This window comes from Caretta caretta, chromosome 6 (assembly GCF_965140235.1).
Source record: "Caretta caretta isolate rCarCar2 chromosome 6, rCarCar1.hap1, whole genome shotgun sequence".
NCBI lineage: Eukaryota > Metazoa > Chordata > Testudines > Cheloniidae > Caretta > Caretta caretta.
The window spans coordinates 106,387,135-106,404,572 of record NC_134211.1 but is presented as its reverse complement, the minus strand read 5'-3'; the positions used below and the strand labels follow the sequence as shown (position 1 = coordinate 106,404,572).

The following is a 17,438-nucleotide window of genomic DNA, read 5'->3' as shown; positions in this document are numbered from 1 at the left end:
AAGGCATAGAGAGGCCAATTGATTTACCCTAAGTCAGACACAGGAAGGCTGCAGCAGTGCAGGGACTCCTAAGTCCTAGGTTAGCGCCCTAACTACTGGACCATAATTCCTCTCTGTTGATTCTGCCTGCCTGTCCTGTGGCACTACAAACTAAGGTGGGACTCCACTGGAAAAGAAGCAGCAGCTAATGGGAATGAAGGAGACATGCCTAGCGCAGTTGTGATCTCTGCTTCTCTCTCTCCCCACAAGGAGCAGAGAGAGGGTCTCAGGCACGGAGTGCAGGAGCTGACAGGTGAGGGGGGGAGCTGTGAGCAGGTTGAGCTGCCATATTTTTCAGGCAGGGTTAGAAGGAGAAGGAAGTGGAGCAGGGCTTGCATTGCTGGGCTCCTTCCTGAGAGGCTCCACACCCTCTTCCCATGGAAAGTGTCCTGGGCCAGCCGGCTCCCTCTGGGCTCCCTCACGGAAAACAATGCCTGCTTCTGAGCAGCTGGAACTTCATGTGGAGCTCCGCAGAAAGGCGGGGTCCAGTGTAAATTCCCTGGAGAAGGGTGGGCTAAATGACTTGTGTATTGATACTGGTATAGGGAGAATGTGGTTTTGTTGTGTTGGGAGGGAGGGCTTTAATTTATTGTGTAAGGTTGGAGGGCTGGGAGAGGGGTGGCTATATTAATTATATTGCCACCAGAAGAATAAAAATGGTCAGGGAGGCGTGACTTAAGTGTTTGGGAGGGGAGGAGGGGAAGAGAAAGCTCTAGAGATGAGAGGCTAAAATTTTATTGTATGGGGGCAGCTTGAACTAATTATATGGGAGTTTGGGGGAGTTAATAGCATTGGGTGGCAGTCAGGACTAATACTGGTTCCTTGGCTTCTTAGAGCTCTGTGTTCAGAGTATACTGTGTACTGAACTGGTTCTTGGAGTCATGGTGACACCCAATATGTATACATCCTCCCAAGACTTGAGGAACTGCTTTGACACCACAAATTGATTGCATGAGATCCACTGGCAGTTAACCAGAAAACACCAAAAACCAGGTAAACAAACTGAGCCATCCCCCTTATACACATTGGATATCACTCCATTGTGGATAAGAGGTGATGCATATTTGATATTCAAAATTCAAACTGGATGTTTTGATTGGACGTGAAGGCCATAAGAAATGTTCTTGTTTCCTGGGAAAAAAGTCACTATTTTTTTCAGCCAGCTAAATAAAATCAGTGACTGCTCCACGGATGGGGGCAGATACGGATTTTGAATCTCTTATCCTTTGGGTGTTTAGATCTGGGATTCTTGTTTCTTTGAGAACAGTGGCCCAGATTTTTTAAATGACTGAGTTTTTGGGTCTCTGGTTTGAAGGCGTGTGCTCAGCATTTTCTGAAAATCAGGGCCCCTCCTAGGTGTCTCCAGCTGGGCACCCAAAATCATTAGTCACTTTTGAAAACCTTGGCTAGAGGCCATTTGCAAACTTTGATCCAGACCCTGGTATGCGTTTTGAACACACCCAAAGTTATAAATCAGACATACACGTGAGTACAATAATTGTAGACCAAGCAGCAGCAGTTGACAGCATTTTGTAACTATGCATTATAAAAGCTGGGTGCTAAGGGTGGGTAATTGGGCAATTGGAACCACCCCCATTTCCAGAGGAAAAGTTTGAAACTTGGACTTGGAAAGAAGAGCTGCTCAGATCATTTGAATGTTTAGATAGTAATACAGGTTTCAAGCTCACTGACGCTTACATGCAGACAAGGTCATTGCCACTGTGTTTATATTCTGCCAAGAATAGGTACCAGAAAGGCACAAGAGCAGATGTTTCTTTTTTGACATCAGCAGATGAACTGGGTTCAGCGAGGTATTCAAATCTTGCAAAATTCACCTGGTGTACAGTGTGAGTGAAAGATTTCTCTGTAGCTCTTCTGACCTCCCTGTGTCTTGGGTATATGAAGGCTCTGCAGGCACAAGTATCACCCCTCAGAAGGGCTGGCATGAAACACAGAGCTAACGGCAAGTTTGGAGTGGGCTGTGGAAGAGGCAACAGGATCTACATTTACACAGATTGATTGATTTATATTGCGGTAGCACCAGGAGCCCAGTCATGGACCAAGAGCCCCCATATGCTAGGAGTTGTACAAACACAGAACAAAAAGACAACCCCTCCCCAGAGAGCTTACATTCTGGCCCCAACACTCTGTAAACATGGCATGAAGGTGCTTATCCCAGTGCCAAGTTTACAATGGCTCCAGTGGCTCCATGAGGGCCCATGCTCAGAAGGGCCCCCAGCCTGCTCCCCTTGCACTGTGTCTCGAGACGCCACTGGCTCCCCCCGCCTATCACTTGCTCTTCTCGGCCTGCCCACCAGCTGGCCGAGGGCTCCTCTCCGCTCCATGGCCCCAACCCTTGCTCCTCTCAGCCCCCTGGCTGGACCCCAGTGCACCTCTGGCTGTGGGCAATCTCTGTTTCCCACCACCTGCGGGGCCCCACCTGTCTCCCTGGAGCTGAGCCGCTTGGGACTGGTGCAGAAGCCTGGCCAGTCTTGGCTAGGTGTGGGGGGAGAAACAGTGTGGAGGGCTTGGCTGGGCCCCTCCAGGCAAGTGCATCTTGAGGAAACCCAGCCGGGCAGGCCCTGGCCTGGCTGATCGTGCCACTCCTGAGGGACCGGAGCGATTCCCGGCCCTGGGACCAGCCCTGGCTGCGCTGCTGGCTCAGCCCGGCAGACACAGTTGCCTCCCAGCAGGGCTGGTGAGTGTGGCCGGGAGGCAGGGGGTAGGGGAGTGGGTCTGTGAGGAGTATGGGGAGGTGCTGGGCTGTGAAGGGGTGGGGAGGATCTGTGTGTGTTGGGGTACTAGGTTTTGTGCGGGGTGCTGGGCAGTTGTGGTGAGGCTGTGGGCAGGGATGGTGTTGTGCAGGGTACTGTGCATTTGTGGGTGGGCCTGGAGGGGCGCTGGGCATAGTGGGTCCTGCAGGGCTCTGGCCAGAGGGAGTCAGGGGGTGTTGGGCGGGGGGCGCTGTGTGGCTTGGCGTGGACCTGCCCCCAAGGGGAAGGGGCATGCTGGCAGCACAGGGCCAGGCAAGCCACTGTGTGTCTGTCAACTGCTGCTTTGTAAATTGCGCCCTCGCATTGGGTGGAGTGGGGCTTCCCCTGCCATGTCATGCCCCATTGCCTCTGGCTGGCCCCTCACTCTGGGGACTGACTTCCCCGCGCCATGCTCCACTGCCGCCATGGGGGCCCACAAATATGTTTGGCGCCGGGCCCACAAAAGGTTAATCCGGCCCATAGGCTGCAATAGTGCTCACATGTGTGGGCGAAGCAGCAGTCCAATGGTGCAAACTGGCCTCAGGTTGGCAGCTAGATTTCACTATGTTCACTTTTCTCCTTGTGCTTTGTGTGGGAAGAAATGATTGAAGAATATTGACATCCATGTAGAACGGCATGGATGGGGAAACAGAATCTAATTTACATGTGTGGTTCACAGATCTACTTGGGACATTGATAAAAATAAGTGAGTGATTGTGGCCTTCTGGCCAGCTTGTTTGCTTTTGTTCAAACTGTGAGTTTAGGAGTTCACTAGAAAGTAAGTTCCCTGTTACTTCTTAATTGGACTGGGATGTCTTGCTCGTAGCTATAGAGGTCACCACTTCCACCTCCTGTGGGTTGCACCCTTCAGCTAAACAGGGAGAGATTTGCCTCTCAGTCAATGCAGGCATGATGGATTGGGTAACTAGTGCTTCTAGTCAGAACGGGATGCTGGTTTCTGGATGAATAGGCCAGTGGCCATAATACTTTACATATACATGCTAGCTAAAGCATTTGTAGTCAACAATGGAAAAAAAGGCAGGATTCCCAGAGTGAGTTTAGACCTCTGGGTACTCCCAGTTAGATTAACATGTTGGGTTTTTTTTCTGGATTCAAATTATGGAGCATTTGTTTAGCTTGACAGATATATTGGGCCTGATTCTCCATTCACTTACATAAAGTTTAGTCCTCAAGTTATCCCTTCTACTTTATGTGAGCTAGCTTATCAAGTGAACTGAAACGATGATTCCAGAGATTTCTGGTGGCTGTAGGTCTGAAGTATTATTTTGCACATATTGATCCAGTGTAACAGCCACCTTTATACATAGGCTTTTTTCATTTATACCAAGCGACGGTCCTTTACGTTCCACCAGCAGGAAGGGGCAAGGTACATGGCAGTTAATGTTACTGTCAGTGTCTTTAGGGTTGCCAGACTGACAGTGTGTCAAAAATCAAAATTTGGTCCAGCTTACTTCCATGAGAGTTAGCAGTAAATATTCACAGCAAGGCATGTTTTGAGAGCATATAGACAAACCAAAAGGAGTAAAGTCCTGTATCCTACCTGACTTTGCAATGGGCTCTGGTAAAGGAAAAAGATGAGTGAAAACATTTTCCTCCCCAATACTGAGGTGCCTCAGTCTTGTCTTCCTGATAAGCATTTAAATAATGCAAATTTCAAGGGGAAAAAAATCCTTCCTGACTTTCCTTTTTCCCCATGAACACTGATGCCATTGCATAATTATCTGGGTTGGCTTGAAAGAATGAAACCCAGTTCAAAATGTATGAGTTCATTTTTATGTTCCACTGAGAAAATTTATTCAGTGTGACTGCTCAGTAGCGAGAGCAGTAAAACACCTTAATCCCTGGTTGAAGAAAGGTAATACCTTGACAGATGTGTGCCTCCTACTTTCCTTGCGGCCATGTTTCAACAACAAACCTTTATTTCTGCTTCTCGGCTGTAGCAGGGAAAAAAAAATGAGAGGAGCAATAAAGCAGTCAGACAAATCTCAGGAGCCAGGCGGCAATGCAATAGTAATGACAGATTTTTAATGTGGCGGGAGAGATTGACAGGAAAATGTCTTCAGAGCAAACGCACACCAGATGGAATGAAAACGGTTTATTGGAGTATGGAGGTGCTGCTGAACCGAATAGAGGGTGGGTTTAAGGTGGGTGTTTTATCTGCTTCAAGTAAACAACAACCAAAAAAATTCCCCTCACAGGCCATTGTCTTAGACCAGTGTTTGCACTAAGGAGCTCATTTTATTTTCACAGAGCTGCACCACTGAAAAATGTTAGGGTCAAAAGGTCAGACTTTACCTGTGCAGGGCAAAGGGACAATGAAAACTGATTTAGTTTGAGTTTTTTGTTGTCTGGATTTTTTTTCTCTAATCAGAATGAATTCAACACTTAGTAAAAACAAGTATAGAAGTTTTATATTCTTTTCAATAAATAAGTATGAAATTTTAGAAAAAAAAGAGAGGGTTAAGCCCCCTTAACTCTACGGAATAGCTATCAGATATAGGAGAGATGAGTAAGTGTGCACTAAAAATCTAATAAATGCCAAAATAACTGTTTCCATATCAGGAAGAGCTACATCACTGCATTTCCTTCTAACCAAATTAACTTAAACTTGGATGTTCTAAGAACAGGCAAAGTCAAATCTCATCCTAACATCTCAGGAAAACGGAGCTCTGTAAGATTTCATACCTATCATACACAACACAGACAAGGAAATAGTCTTAAATGAGAGAAAACAGCACAAAGGAAAGAAAATAAAAATCAAAACCATTTAGATTGCATACTTCTCTGACCCCTTTTTGATATCCATCTAACCACTGGAGAATCCCAAGGAGGAGAGAACAGGAGTCACACTATTGAAACATGCCATTATTTGTTTTTTGAAGGATGCATTTGTATAGTATCAGTGGGTATTCTTTATCACGCTGTATTTTACTTTATTAACTCTCTGTATTTAGATTGCATAGAACCAGAAGTAACCAAATCAGGCTTTGGATGAAGTTCTCTGTATGTATTTTATGAATGCTTATTCCCTTTTTTAAGTTTATCAAGGCATTTGTGCCTGTAAAGGTATCAGAAGGGAATGACTGACTTATCTCTTTTATTTCTACATAATTTAAAAAACAAACAAACAAACCAAACAAAAAACCTTTCTCCTTTGTTTTTTAACAAGCTGCTTCTCTTTTTCTGAAGAACATTATCTACTTGCAGAGTAAAAAGGTTATATACTTTGTGGTTACTTCCATCACCGCTTCTAAATGTGCTGTATCGGCTCTGATGCAATTTGCAGAAAGGGAAAAAATGCCCTGGAAAAGTAGGCAGAGAGTTTTGCCATGTCATTTCATCTGATAACTACAGTACAATGATAACAAAGCTTTAGGCAAAATGGTTACTACTGACAGGAAAAGTAATTGGCAAAGCTTTGTAACAATCAGTTTATAGTTTCTATTTTGTAGATTTACTGATTGTTTTAAAAACATAAGTTTCACAATTTTTATCAAGTTTGTCCTATACAGAACCCTGGCTCTAACATGTCATTCAACTCTCCGATTGTATTAGTCCTGGCACTACTCTAAAGAAAAGTCACTTGTACAATACTAATAGAAAGCCCCATAATCTTTGGGGTTATGCTTCCATTATTTTACTTAGTATTATTTGGCTAATTTTTGGCACACAAGCTGTTCATCCAGATGCAAGATTTTTATTTTTTAATTAAAAAAAATACCTTACAACTGACTGAGCCATTTTTTTCAATACAAGGACAGTAAACAAATAAAAACAAATGAATATCAATAAAAAGGTTGGTGATATCAATTATTCTTTTCTTGCCCAGTGGAATTGTCTCATTTTCTGTCACTCAGAGAGCCAAATTCAATTCTAGCATAGGTAATCTCAACTTCTTCAGCGTACTGATGAAGAGTAGAAAGTGTTGAGGATATCAGGACAGTTTAGCATTTTGGTGGGAGGTCGTTTATTAAAAAACATATTTTAGTTTATTTAAAGATTTCTTTTACTACTATTAAAATACCTATGAAAATTAAATACAAAAAATACATTAAGGTAATGTTAAAGATCTAACTTAAGGCAACAGATTCGGAGTGATGATTGCCCCTCTGTCTTTAAATCACCTTATTGCAGCACACATGATCTGGAATATTAATCAACAGTCTGAGACCTTTGCAATATCCTGGAATACATTGGCAAGTTAAGGACAGAACAGCAGCCTTAACTGCGAGTGTCCTTTCTTTATTCTGTGTCAGAATCCTACCATTGTTTTAACACAGATTTGACTCTGTTGTATATTCCATGCTGTGTCACTAGTATGCTGCTCTGTGTATAAAAAAACCCAACCTGTAATGCATGTTATACACCCACAGAAACCAAACTTAGTATCAATAGTATAATAGCCTCAGTTTTCTAATTCAGAAGACAGTAACTACTGACTTTCAACCTCAAATTGTATTCATTAGTAGCTTGCAATTTTTTTAATTCCTAAATTCATACCAAGTATATCAGCATGCACTCATGCACCCCCGCACTGTGGAATTTTGATAATGTATGTCCTAACCGCTTAATTGATTGATTAGCTTACTGCAGCTTTCTGAGGCACCAAATTTATCTTTAATAGCCGGAGTCAGGCACGGCAGGCAATCGGGGGGGGGTCCCTTGGCGTCGATTTGCTCTTAACTGGAAAGTCATTACCACTTAATACATGTAGATTGTGTTGAAAGAAAATTATGTGTAATGAAATGAGGGAAAAATTAGTGGAGTGTTATGGGCGAAAGCAGATGTTACAGAGGAATTATGCTAGCAGAGATAATCACCTTCGCTAGCATTCTGTGTGCTGGGGTGTTAACTCAGGGAAAGAGTTGGTGAGAGAGCTAAATAAATGCATTGATTTACACAGATTTACTTTTTCAAACTATAGTACATGAATGGCAGACACACACACACACACAACTTTTGAATTTCTCATGCTCTGCACCCCTTGTTTAGTTATTTTTCCAGTTTCTCGCATTACATTCAGACGTCCTAGTTGAAAACACAGAGAAAGGAGCTGTCAGTTTGTATAGTACCATGAAGTTAAGAAGTAATATTCAAAGGAAGAAGTCCTGGTATCACACTAAGACTAGACTTTGTGTAGTTTGAAGCTCTGGACATCATCAGTCAGCTACTGAGAGAAAGCTGATGAACATAGACGCAGGCAGTGGGAGAAACACCTAGCACACTTTGGGGAACTGTAAACATAAAATAAATAATGGGGTGGTGGCCAAAAATGTAGTTTAGTTTTTAGTCTAAATAGCTTGTGAATAAATGGATAAGAAGAAAAATAAGAAGAAATAGCTGTGATTTAATGACTTAAGGAAGTATTGTAAAGTTTTCATAGCCTTCTTTGTAGGCAAGCTATGGTAATAACATTCACAGTCATGCCAAAAGAAGAAAGACCATAGAATTTATTTTAAATGCATTTTTGGAACTCTTTAAATTAATCTTTTCACTTCTGGGTATTCCCTCTGTTCTTTCCCAGTCCTGACTGATATGTGTGACTTACACTATTTCTCATTTCCAGGCATGTATGGTCACTGTTATTTTTTAGTCTTGAGTTTATGTATTTCATATAACTTGTCTGTATTTAGAATTATCGCTGCTTTATCACCCATTTCATAACAGTATAATATGTAGCCTGAGGAAGATATTATTTGGAAGATTTTACTATCAAAGCTCTTGATAATTAGGATTTCCTAATATACTGTTGTGTACCTTTACCATTAAATGAGACAATTTACTATTAGATATTGTTCGTAATAATAATGATAATTATGATAATAATACTATAACATAAAACAATTTAAAATAAAAACAATTCAGTCTTCTATCCCAGTATTACTGTTCAGATATAGGAGGTTAGCAAGAGTATTGTCAATTTACTTGTCACTATATTAATGAGTCAAAGAAATGCAGCCAGCCACTCATGAATCAGTTGGAAAACTATGATGAATGTTTCAATAATTAAGAGAATAATTACACTGCTGAATGGGGATGGTACTAAATGAAATAGCTTTTGTAGCAGCAGCATATTGTTGTCTATAAATATAAAGAGCTAGATTTAAATAATGCTGTGGGTCTGGTTTAACTTCATCTATCTGTTTTATCTCTCTGCTGATTATGGGCCGAATCCTGCAAAGGCCTGTCCATATGTTTAACATTACACATGGTGGAGCTATGCACTTCATAATTTTTTTGCTAGATCAGGGTGTATCTGTCTACCCACCTATCTACCAGTGTATTATTACATGGCCACCATTGTGGCTTCTGAGTTATAAAGAGCTAAACTTAAATAGAGTTAAATGGACATGCTCTGATGGTAACACACTTATAAACTTATAAAAAATGGTATGAGATAAAAGTGAACTGTAAAGGTGAGTTCAGAAATATGTGCTGAATGTCCCCACTAACCAAGTAGGTTTTGTTGTACCTTTTCAAAATTGTTTTTCCTCCCTCTGTGAAATCTTCTGCTTTCCTATTTTGATAGACATCCCCAAGCACATCATTGTGTGACATCACAAAAACAAGAATCTACAAAGTTAGAAATGAGGCATTCTGGGATGTTTTGCTTCAGACCAGGATGTGTCAGATGATTTCACAGAGCCTAGAAAGAAGGCATTTTTAGGAGGGTACAATGTGCACTACTGAAAAACCCAAAGGTCAAAACAACAAGAAGGTTGGCTACTTTTAAAAATAAATCATACTTTTTCACCTGCACTCTGATTTTTGAGGGTCTTGAAAGAAGCCCCCTTCATTCTTGACCCCCTCCTCATTACCTCATCCCTATCCCTTTCATCTCTTTCCCAGTCCCCTGTCCCACTCCAGTTTTCCCTCCAAGCCCTCACACCAGGTCCTCACAATCACCTGGCCTCCATACAGTCCCCCACTTTCACATGCTTCGTTTCTCCTCCTTATTCCTAAAGTGGGGCAAAATTTTTCAGATAACAATTTTTGCTGAAAAATGAAGATTTGGATCAAGCAAAACACTTGGTGAATCTGTGTCAAATTTGCTTAGTTGTTTCACTTGGCAAAAAAAAAGAGAACAAAAACATTCCAAAAATGTTGATGTTTTTGAAATGAACATTTTGACTTTTTGATTCAAAGTGATTTTCCTTTTAAGTTTTACTTCAATTTTATGAATGTTTTTTAAGGTAAAAAAAAAAACCCTTGAAAATGAAACAAAAGTTTTGTTGGACCCTAATTGAATTTGTTTTACTCTTTTTTTGGTTTGCTGAAATCAATGAAAATATTTTGTTTTGGGTCAACCCAAAAGGGTTTCCCCCCCTGATTTTATGGTTTAGCCGCTGAACTGAAAAATAGTATTATTTGCACAGCTCTATCCTGTCTCTCTCAGTCTCATGTCTATGCCCCACCTTTCTCTTCATCCTCTACCCTGCTGCATCCCTGTGTGTTAAATTGGGATAATAATATTACCTCACCCTACAGGAGTGTTGTGAGGATCAATTCATTCATCTTTGTAAAGCAATAAGATTCTACAATGAGAACACCATGGAAAAGCCCATGAGGAAATGTATAATTCTGTATTCAGTGCAGAGTTTGGATAATAAGCAGGAAATAATACCACTCCAACCAACTGCCAGCTTATGTTCCATGGCACTTCCTTCGTACAGAAAAATTTGAAAATGGCCTTCTAGAAGGGCACAGCCATTCTGGAGGTCGCAAATCATGGCTTCTAAGCGCTTGTTTCTTCAATTCTAACTCTGATGTAAGGGCAACAATATGAAATGCAAGAGATGGCAGCATTGGACACATTACCTGTTCTCCTTAGAGATGGGTGAAGGGGGCAGGCAAGGCATTGTGGCTCTCTGCAATAGTAGGAATGAATCTGGCCATTGATTATACCCTGGTAGGTACACTGAGTTTCTTGGGGGTGCAAAATTATAACTGAGAGGAGAATTTAGTCCAGAGATTCTATTATTCTTAGTTGTTATGCATTGTGTGTATGTACCTCGGTAATTTGGAGCTGAGGGTCACAGCCCAGAAAACCACTAATGCTTAAAATGCCTTTTAACAGTGAATGTTTGCCTCTGAAGAAATGCACCTTTATTAGCAGGCAGCATGGGTAGAGTTTTGAAACTATTCTTGCCTCCCAATTATCCTTTCTATTTCATGATTGAATACCAATACTAGAGATAGGCAGGCACTGAACTACCTAGACCTCCTGGGTGCGACTCCAATATACTTGCCTGATATTGAAAATTGAAGTACCTAAAGAAATTTATTTTAAATTTGTTTTCTTGAGGAAAATTTAGGTATTGTTTTATCCCCACTGCTACATCACAAGGAGGAAAAAAACTCAGGACAGGATGAAAGCAGGAAGGTGAGAAATCAACATTATTTCTGTAATCTACAGATATCTGCTAGAACTTCATAAACATCTACAAAAAAAACTTTTTTTGTATATTCACTAGAATTTTGAAATGAATGCATGTTGGCCATACTGCTTGCCATATGTGTTCACTTTCTATAGACATTTGAGTTAGTGTCATGACTGTTCATAGAAAGAGAATGTTAAATCCGCATGTATATGTATTTGTGGTAACCAGATTTTAGATTCACACATGCGAGTATTCGCCCCAGTAGTTGTTGCACACTCAGCCAGTTGGAACATTGTGACTCATCTAATCAGTCACAACTAACAAACAAAGCTCAAGTAGCGATTGGGGAATATTTACAGAGAACGGTTCCTCATCAATCCGTACAAAACTATTTGCAAAAAAAAAAAAAACTAGTTGAATTCTTTTGTATAACAAATAAACTCAAGGAAATCTCAAGCTGCTCCTGGATCCCATGAGCAAAAAAAAAAGGGGGGGGGCTAAACTCAGTGACTAAACTATTCATTGTGAATTATTCCCTCCGCTCTAATGTCTGCATTGCATGGAAGTATGGTGCCAGCTCTGCTATACACTGTCATTTCACTCTTCTAGGAATAATGTGGGAAGATACTGCCGAGCATGTTTAAACGGTGTGCAAAGGACATTATACATATTTAACATGTCACCTGCCTTTTTTGTTTGCGTTGACAATCTAGGGCTACCACCTTTCAAAGATAAAATATCAGCCACAAACAGTGAAATAATGCAATGCTGTTTATTTCCTTCTTTTCAATCAATATTTAGCACAACAAATATACTCGGCTAAATAAAGCCCTTGCATGCATACTCATTGCTCCCACTGAAGTCAGCAGGAGCCCTGTGCAACATCAATAGTCGGTGTTTGACCAGTTTGCTTTTGTCCTACAAAGGAATTATTGTACCAGCCATTAGTTACAACTGCTGATTCTGCTGGCAATGCACTGGCTAGTTGTCACTGTTACCTAATAAAAATGTCCTATAAGGTCATTTTGTCTTGTCCCCACCAAATGCAGGATTCTTCCTTAAAAATTTTAAGTGGATTGGACTAAACACTAATAAATGTATTTGAAGAAAGGATCCTGCAAGAGGGCTGTCTCATCACCTCTCATCACCTAATAGATTTCACTGTCATGAAGATTTTCCTGCTATCCCATATAGATTTTTTCCTTTTCCTGATGAAATATGGTGTCTCCTCTCCCATGTGTTCTCTCCTCTAAACTGTTGATGGACCAGATTACATTACTAGCTATACCACAACCGAGGAACCACTAAGAGAGATTATACCTCCTGAGGAATAAGCCCTCTCTCTTACCTTGTTAGCATCCATAGGGAGCATGCAAGCTTGCCCTCTCCAGCAACCTGGCCAATTTAGTGGGTAAGTGTGGAATGAGGTGCAATTTGAATGGAGACGAAATAGTCCAGAGAGGAAAGAGGTTACAATAGTCTAGGAGGCAGAATACAAATGCACAGATAAGGGGTTTGAGGGGTAAGACAGAAAGGAAGGACAGGTTTTATAAATGTGTAGTAGTGACATGATTTGTAAAGACTTGGATGTGAGAAGTAAAGGAGAAAGGAAAAGGAGCTGGGAATAGTACTGAAATCCCCCAGCACTATAATAGAGAGAGAATTTCCTACCAGGATAGAGAAGTGAGGAATCAGGAGGGAAGATGTGAAGATTCAATTTTTGCTATGTAAAGTTTGTGGGTAGATATCCAGGAAGAGACATGAGGCAGGCAGTTGGAGGTGTGAGACTGGACAAAAGGGACTTGCCATGGATAAAGAGGTTAATTTGGGAGCGATTAGCTTCGCGATGGTCATTGAACTCATGAGAGTGGATTATGGATAAGGCTCAGTTGGAGACAACAAGGGGCCAACCCTAGAACTTGTGGAAAGCTGAGTGAAAGTGGGAAAGGAGGTTGACATATTGAAGAAAGGGTTGCAAAGCCAATTGGAGAAACCAGTTGAGCACATAGTTATGAAAAATCAGGGTGGAGAAAAAGAGAGTTAAGGAAGCTAGAGTGACTGATGATGATGATCACTTACCTGCTCACACCCCTTAATAAAAAGGTAGCATGCTGTACTTTCCTTTAAATGTTGATAGCTTAAGCGCAAAGCATTAGGAACATGTTAAATTTAACTGAAACAGGACCACGATGTGGGGAAATAACTAAATGCATTCATTGGGCTGCTAGATATCCGTGTTGGATATCTGCTACAAATAGATAGGGAAAGGTCTGTTAATAACAAATAATTAGTACATTTCCATGCCATCTCTCAATTTTTTTAAATGATGGCAAGTCCTAAGAAGATATGGTGCCAAGCACTTTTTGGTTTTGCCAATTATTTAAATAGCACTTAACCCCAAAGAAATGTCAGAACATAGAGCAGAAATGCTTATTTTTACTAGTTGCTTCAATTAACTGGTAAAGAAAAATATAAAGTGCCAGTTATATTTGACAGTTAATCTTCACAACTGCCTTCCCTATAGGTATTAGTATCTCCAATTTACATATAGGAAAACTGAGGCACAGTGAGGGGTTTTTTTTTGTTTGTTTGTTTGTTTTTGTTTTCTTTTGTATGTGGTTTTCCCAAGGCTTTAGATGGAGACACTGCCAGGGCAGAGATCAGAAAATAAGGATACATGGCTCTCAGTCCTTTGATCAGAGCACTAGGCCATACGTCCCTCCATCTCTCCCTCCTCCAACAGCTCTCTCTCCATAGTCATTAGGTTTCCTTTATTCTTGTTTTCATGAAATTTGCTTGATTTGCCCTTTTAAATATTTTATTTTTTGTTTCTTCACCTTCTTTTTCATTCCTTTCTTTATTGTCTTTCCTTGCTGTCTCTTTTTGCTTCATTTTCTCTGTTCACTTATTTCTTAAACTCTTTGTTTTTACTTCTGATTTTCCAGGTTTGTTCTGTCTGTCCATTTTGCTCAGCAAGTAAAATCACTGCTCTCCCTCTCCTTGCTTACCCACTATCTGCCCAGCTGATATGACAAAGTGTAATGAATGCACTTTTTGTATAATTTACTAATGTCCATGTTATTGCAACAGTATCATAGCAATTCATTGGGGGAAATAATAACACCTCAGCTCCTCTTGTCTTTCAGCAAATTTGAGATTTATAAGCAGGGATAGAATAAAGGGCCTGATCTAAAGCCCATTGAGTTCAATGAGACTCTTTCCATCGATTGCAATGGGCTTTGGATCAAGTCCAGATAGCTGAAGCTTGATGCTCTTCTGTTTAATATTCTCTTATCTTTGCTCTTCAGGTGTCCATCACCATGGTATCTGAGCACCTTCTTGGAATGTATTAAGCAACTGTAACTAGCATATGTCAGGTGTGAGTCATTCTCTCTCACTTCCTCTCCTTTTCATAGCTTAGCATAAATACTAGAATCATGTTCCTTAATAAGGGCTCAATGGTGCCTTTACAGCACTGGCCCATATTGGGGATAGTGTAGAGCATCATGATTCCCAGCTGGAACTCTGGGAGGCAGTGCACTGCAAAGAAGCACAATGCCTCCTAAAAGCTCATAGGAAGGAAAAGGGAGCACATTTGCTGCTACACATCCCTTAAGTGTGAGCTCCACTTCATGCATGTGCAGCTGCTGTTCACTGGGGCGGGGGCTAAGACAGCTAACTCGAAGCAATCCTGAGAGCAAGGTCTGTGGCTGTGGGCAACCTGTGCCTAGAGTGTGCAAAGCAGGAGTGATTTCTTGCTGCCTTCCACCCCTAAATTCTTGGGAAAGGGGGCAGACTGGAACATGGCTCTTCCCCTGGCAGTATAAGCAATGGCTGTATATGACAGTTATAATATTGAGAATGACATCCTTGCCCACGCTTCTTAACAGCCTCACCAGTATAACCATCAGGGCTTTAGAAGTTACAGGGTAGAACTAACATCATCCTGGGTAGCATCACAAGAGACTGCTGTCAGGAGGACCACCAATATTATTACTAGCAGCAATAAAAAAGCACTTCTTAAAATGTTTTTTTCCACCTAATTGTCAAAACTGAATAATATTATCAGCTTTTTTATCCTTTGAGTATTTTTCTAATAAGAAAGCACAGAGATGCACTGCAAATAAAAACGGAAGATTTGAGGATGCAAAGCAATCATGCAAAATGACTTTCATATCAGTTTGATAAGCAGCTGAGATTTAATAACTACATCTCTCCTATGGTGCTGGATGAAAGTTTAATACTTTATGCTTTTGCTTCTTTCTTCTGCACGATGCTTATTCAGAATCATAACTTTTGCTTTTATAGTCACAGAAATGTGAGGTGCAGTGGATTAATCAAAGCCTTAGGAGGCTCCAGCCTAGTCCAGACTAAAGTGACTTATACTCAAAACCTAGGAGAAGACTATCAGTGGTCATAAGGGAAATGAGTGGAGATTCAAAAGTGCAAGTAGTATTTATTGTAGACAATGCACATATCTTGCTGGAGCCAAGAGGAATGACGGAAGAAGGCCAGTCTCTTAACGTCACATTCTAAGAGATGCTAGGTAGCATATGCTCAGCACCTCTCAGGATTTGGCCCACTGATTTTAGCTAGGGTTAGAACCAAAGCTATGAGAAAGAAGCCTCCAGAAGATGTCACCATGTTCATGTAAAAATCAGTTGTGGGCAGATTATTATAATACTGACAAAGAACCCAGTACTCATTCTCTTTTTAATTTGCAAATGAGCTTTTGGAAGGTCTTTTGAGCACAATAGTTTGGCCACACTGTGACAAAACCGACAGCTGCATGGTAACCATAGTGACTTTGAGACCAGATGATGGCCAAGAAGACTGTATCGTGCACCACTAAGCAGTGCCTGGTAAGTATTTTCAGTTTGAGCCTGGTCATGAGGTCAACACACCTGCCCAGGCTTGGTAGCAACCTGGAGACCGAGGGGACATCTGCATTTTGGAGGTGATTGGTTTAGGGGGAAGCCTTGGTTGAGAGTGTGCTGGCTGTCCTGCTCTTACAGTGCCCCCTACTGCCGGTTCACAAAGAAGCAGTTGTAAATATTATTGGAGTCAGCTATGTGTTTCTATCTCATCCCCCTGGATAGCAATGTGGCTATTGAAACGGAAGGAAAACATTGAGAATGAATGGGGGTTAAAAATGGATTTAAAATCAAGAAGCAGACAATAGTATACATGCAGATGCTAGAAAAGCTATGTATTCGTGGGTGGATGGATAGATCCGATTTTCAATGTATGTACTACAAAAACAGATAATAAAAAGAATACAAATGAAAGAACATCTGATCAGTCATCAGATCTAACTATAGTACTTTAATAGGAATTGCAACTCCAGATGTTGTCTTAAGAAAATGAATCAATTAGGCAAATGAGGAATCCCTTCATAAATCATAGCATGAGAAGGTAAAGTCCAGTAGCTCCAGCTTGGTGTTTAAATATTTTGCGGACACTCCTTATTGTTGTGTACCTGTACACTTTACTAGATGGCTCCTGATCATTTAAGTTGTTGTTTACCTTTGTGGTTGCTGGTTGGATTTGAAAAAGTGTTCTAAATGTTCAAAACCTTTTACTCTGAAAATAATAATACATCAGCGTTTAGGCGTTGAACCCAGCAGAAACTGGTGTCACTATTCATAAAATAATTGAGTTTACACAAAAAGTGATTTCTGTAATAGCCCCCTTTTTACAAGTATGTACATTTTATTTAAAATTACTGACTCAAAAGGCAAGGTAGAAAAAAAATCACCTCCAACAACTTCCTGTAATTGCGAATTATTGTGAGGGAAACAGAAGGAAAAGATTTGGAAATTATGAGCCATTATGCTCGAGAGAGAGAGAGTGAGAGAGAGAGGCAGTGGGGAAAAAAAAAGACATCTCGGCTTCATGAAACACAGCTGACAAGCTCGACTAAATTACCCCCGGACCATTACAAAAATCACTTAATTGCCAACCATTTTGTTAGGTCAATTGACTCTAATTGAAAAAATAACAAAAAGCTTATTATGCTGCAAATGCGGCCGTGGAAAATGAGTCTTCTGTTAGGAGGAAACAATAATTCTAAATTTCAGCTGCTGCTAACACTACAAAGTTCAGTGTTTTCTTCTGATAGAATCTACTGTGCAGGAGAAAGTGAATATGTTTCAATTGATTGATATTTCCTTTAATCCTGCATATCCTCACACACACACACCCCACTTTGAATTTCCCCTTTGTCACACACACACACACACAC

General features: G+C 40.8%; 1 long non-coding RNA gene across 1 annotated transcript in view; it reads left to right on the top strand.

Annotated features, from left to right (window-relative positions):
* Positions 1–17,438, top strand: part of LOC142072364 (uncharacterized) — a 141,647-nt gene that overhangs the window by 17,311 nt on the left and 106,898 nt on the right. The gene's annotated exons all lie outside the window — the stretch shown is intronic.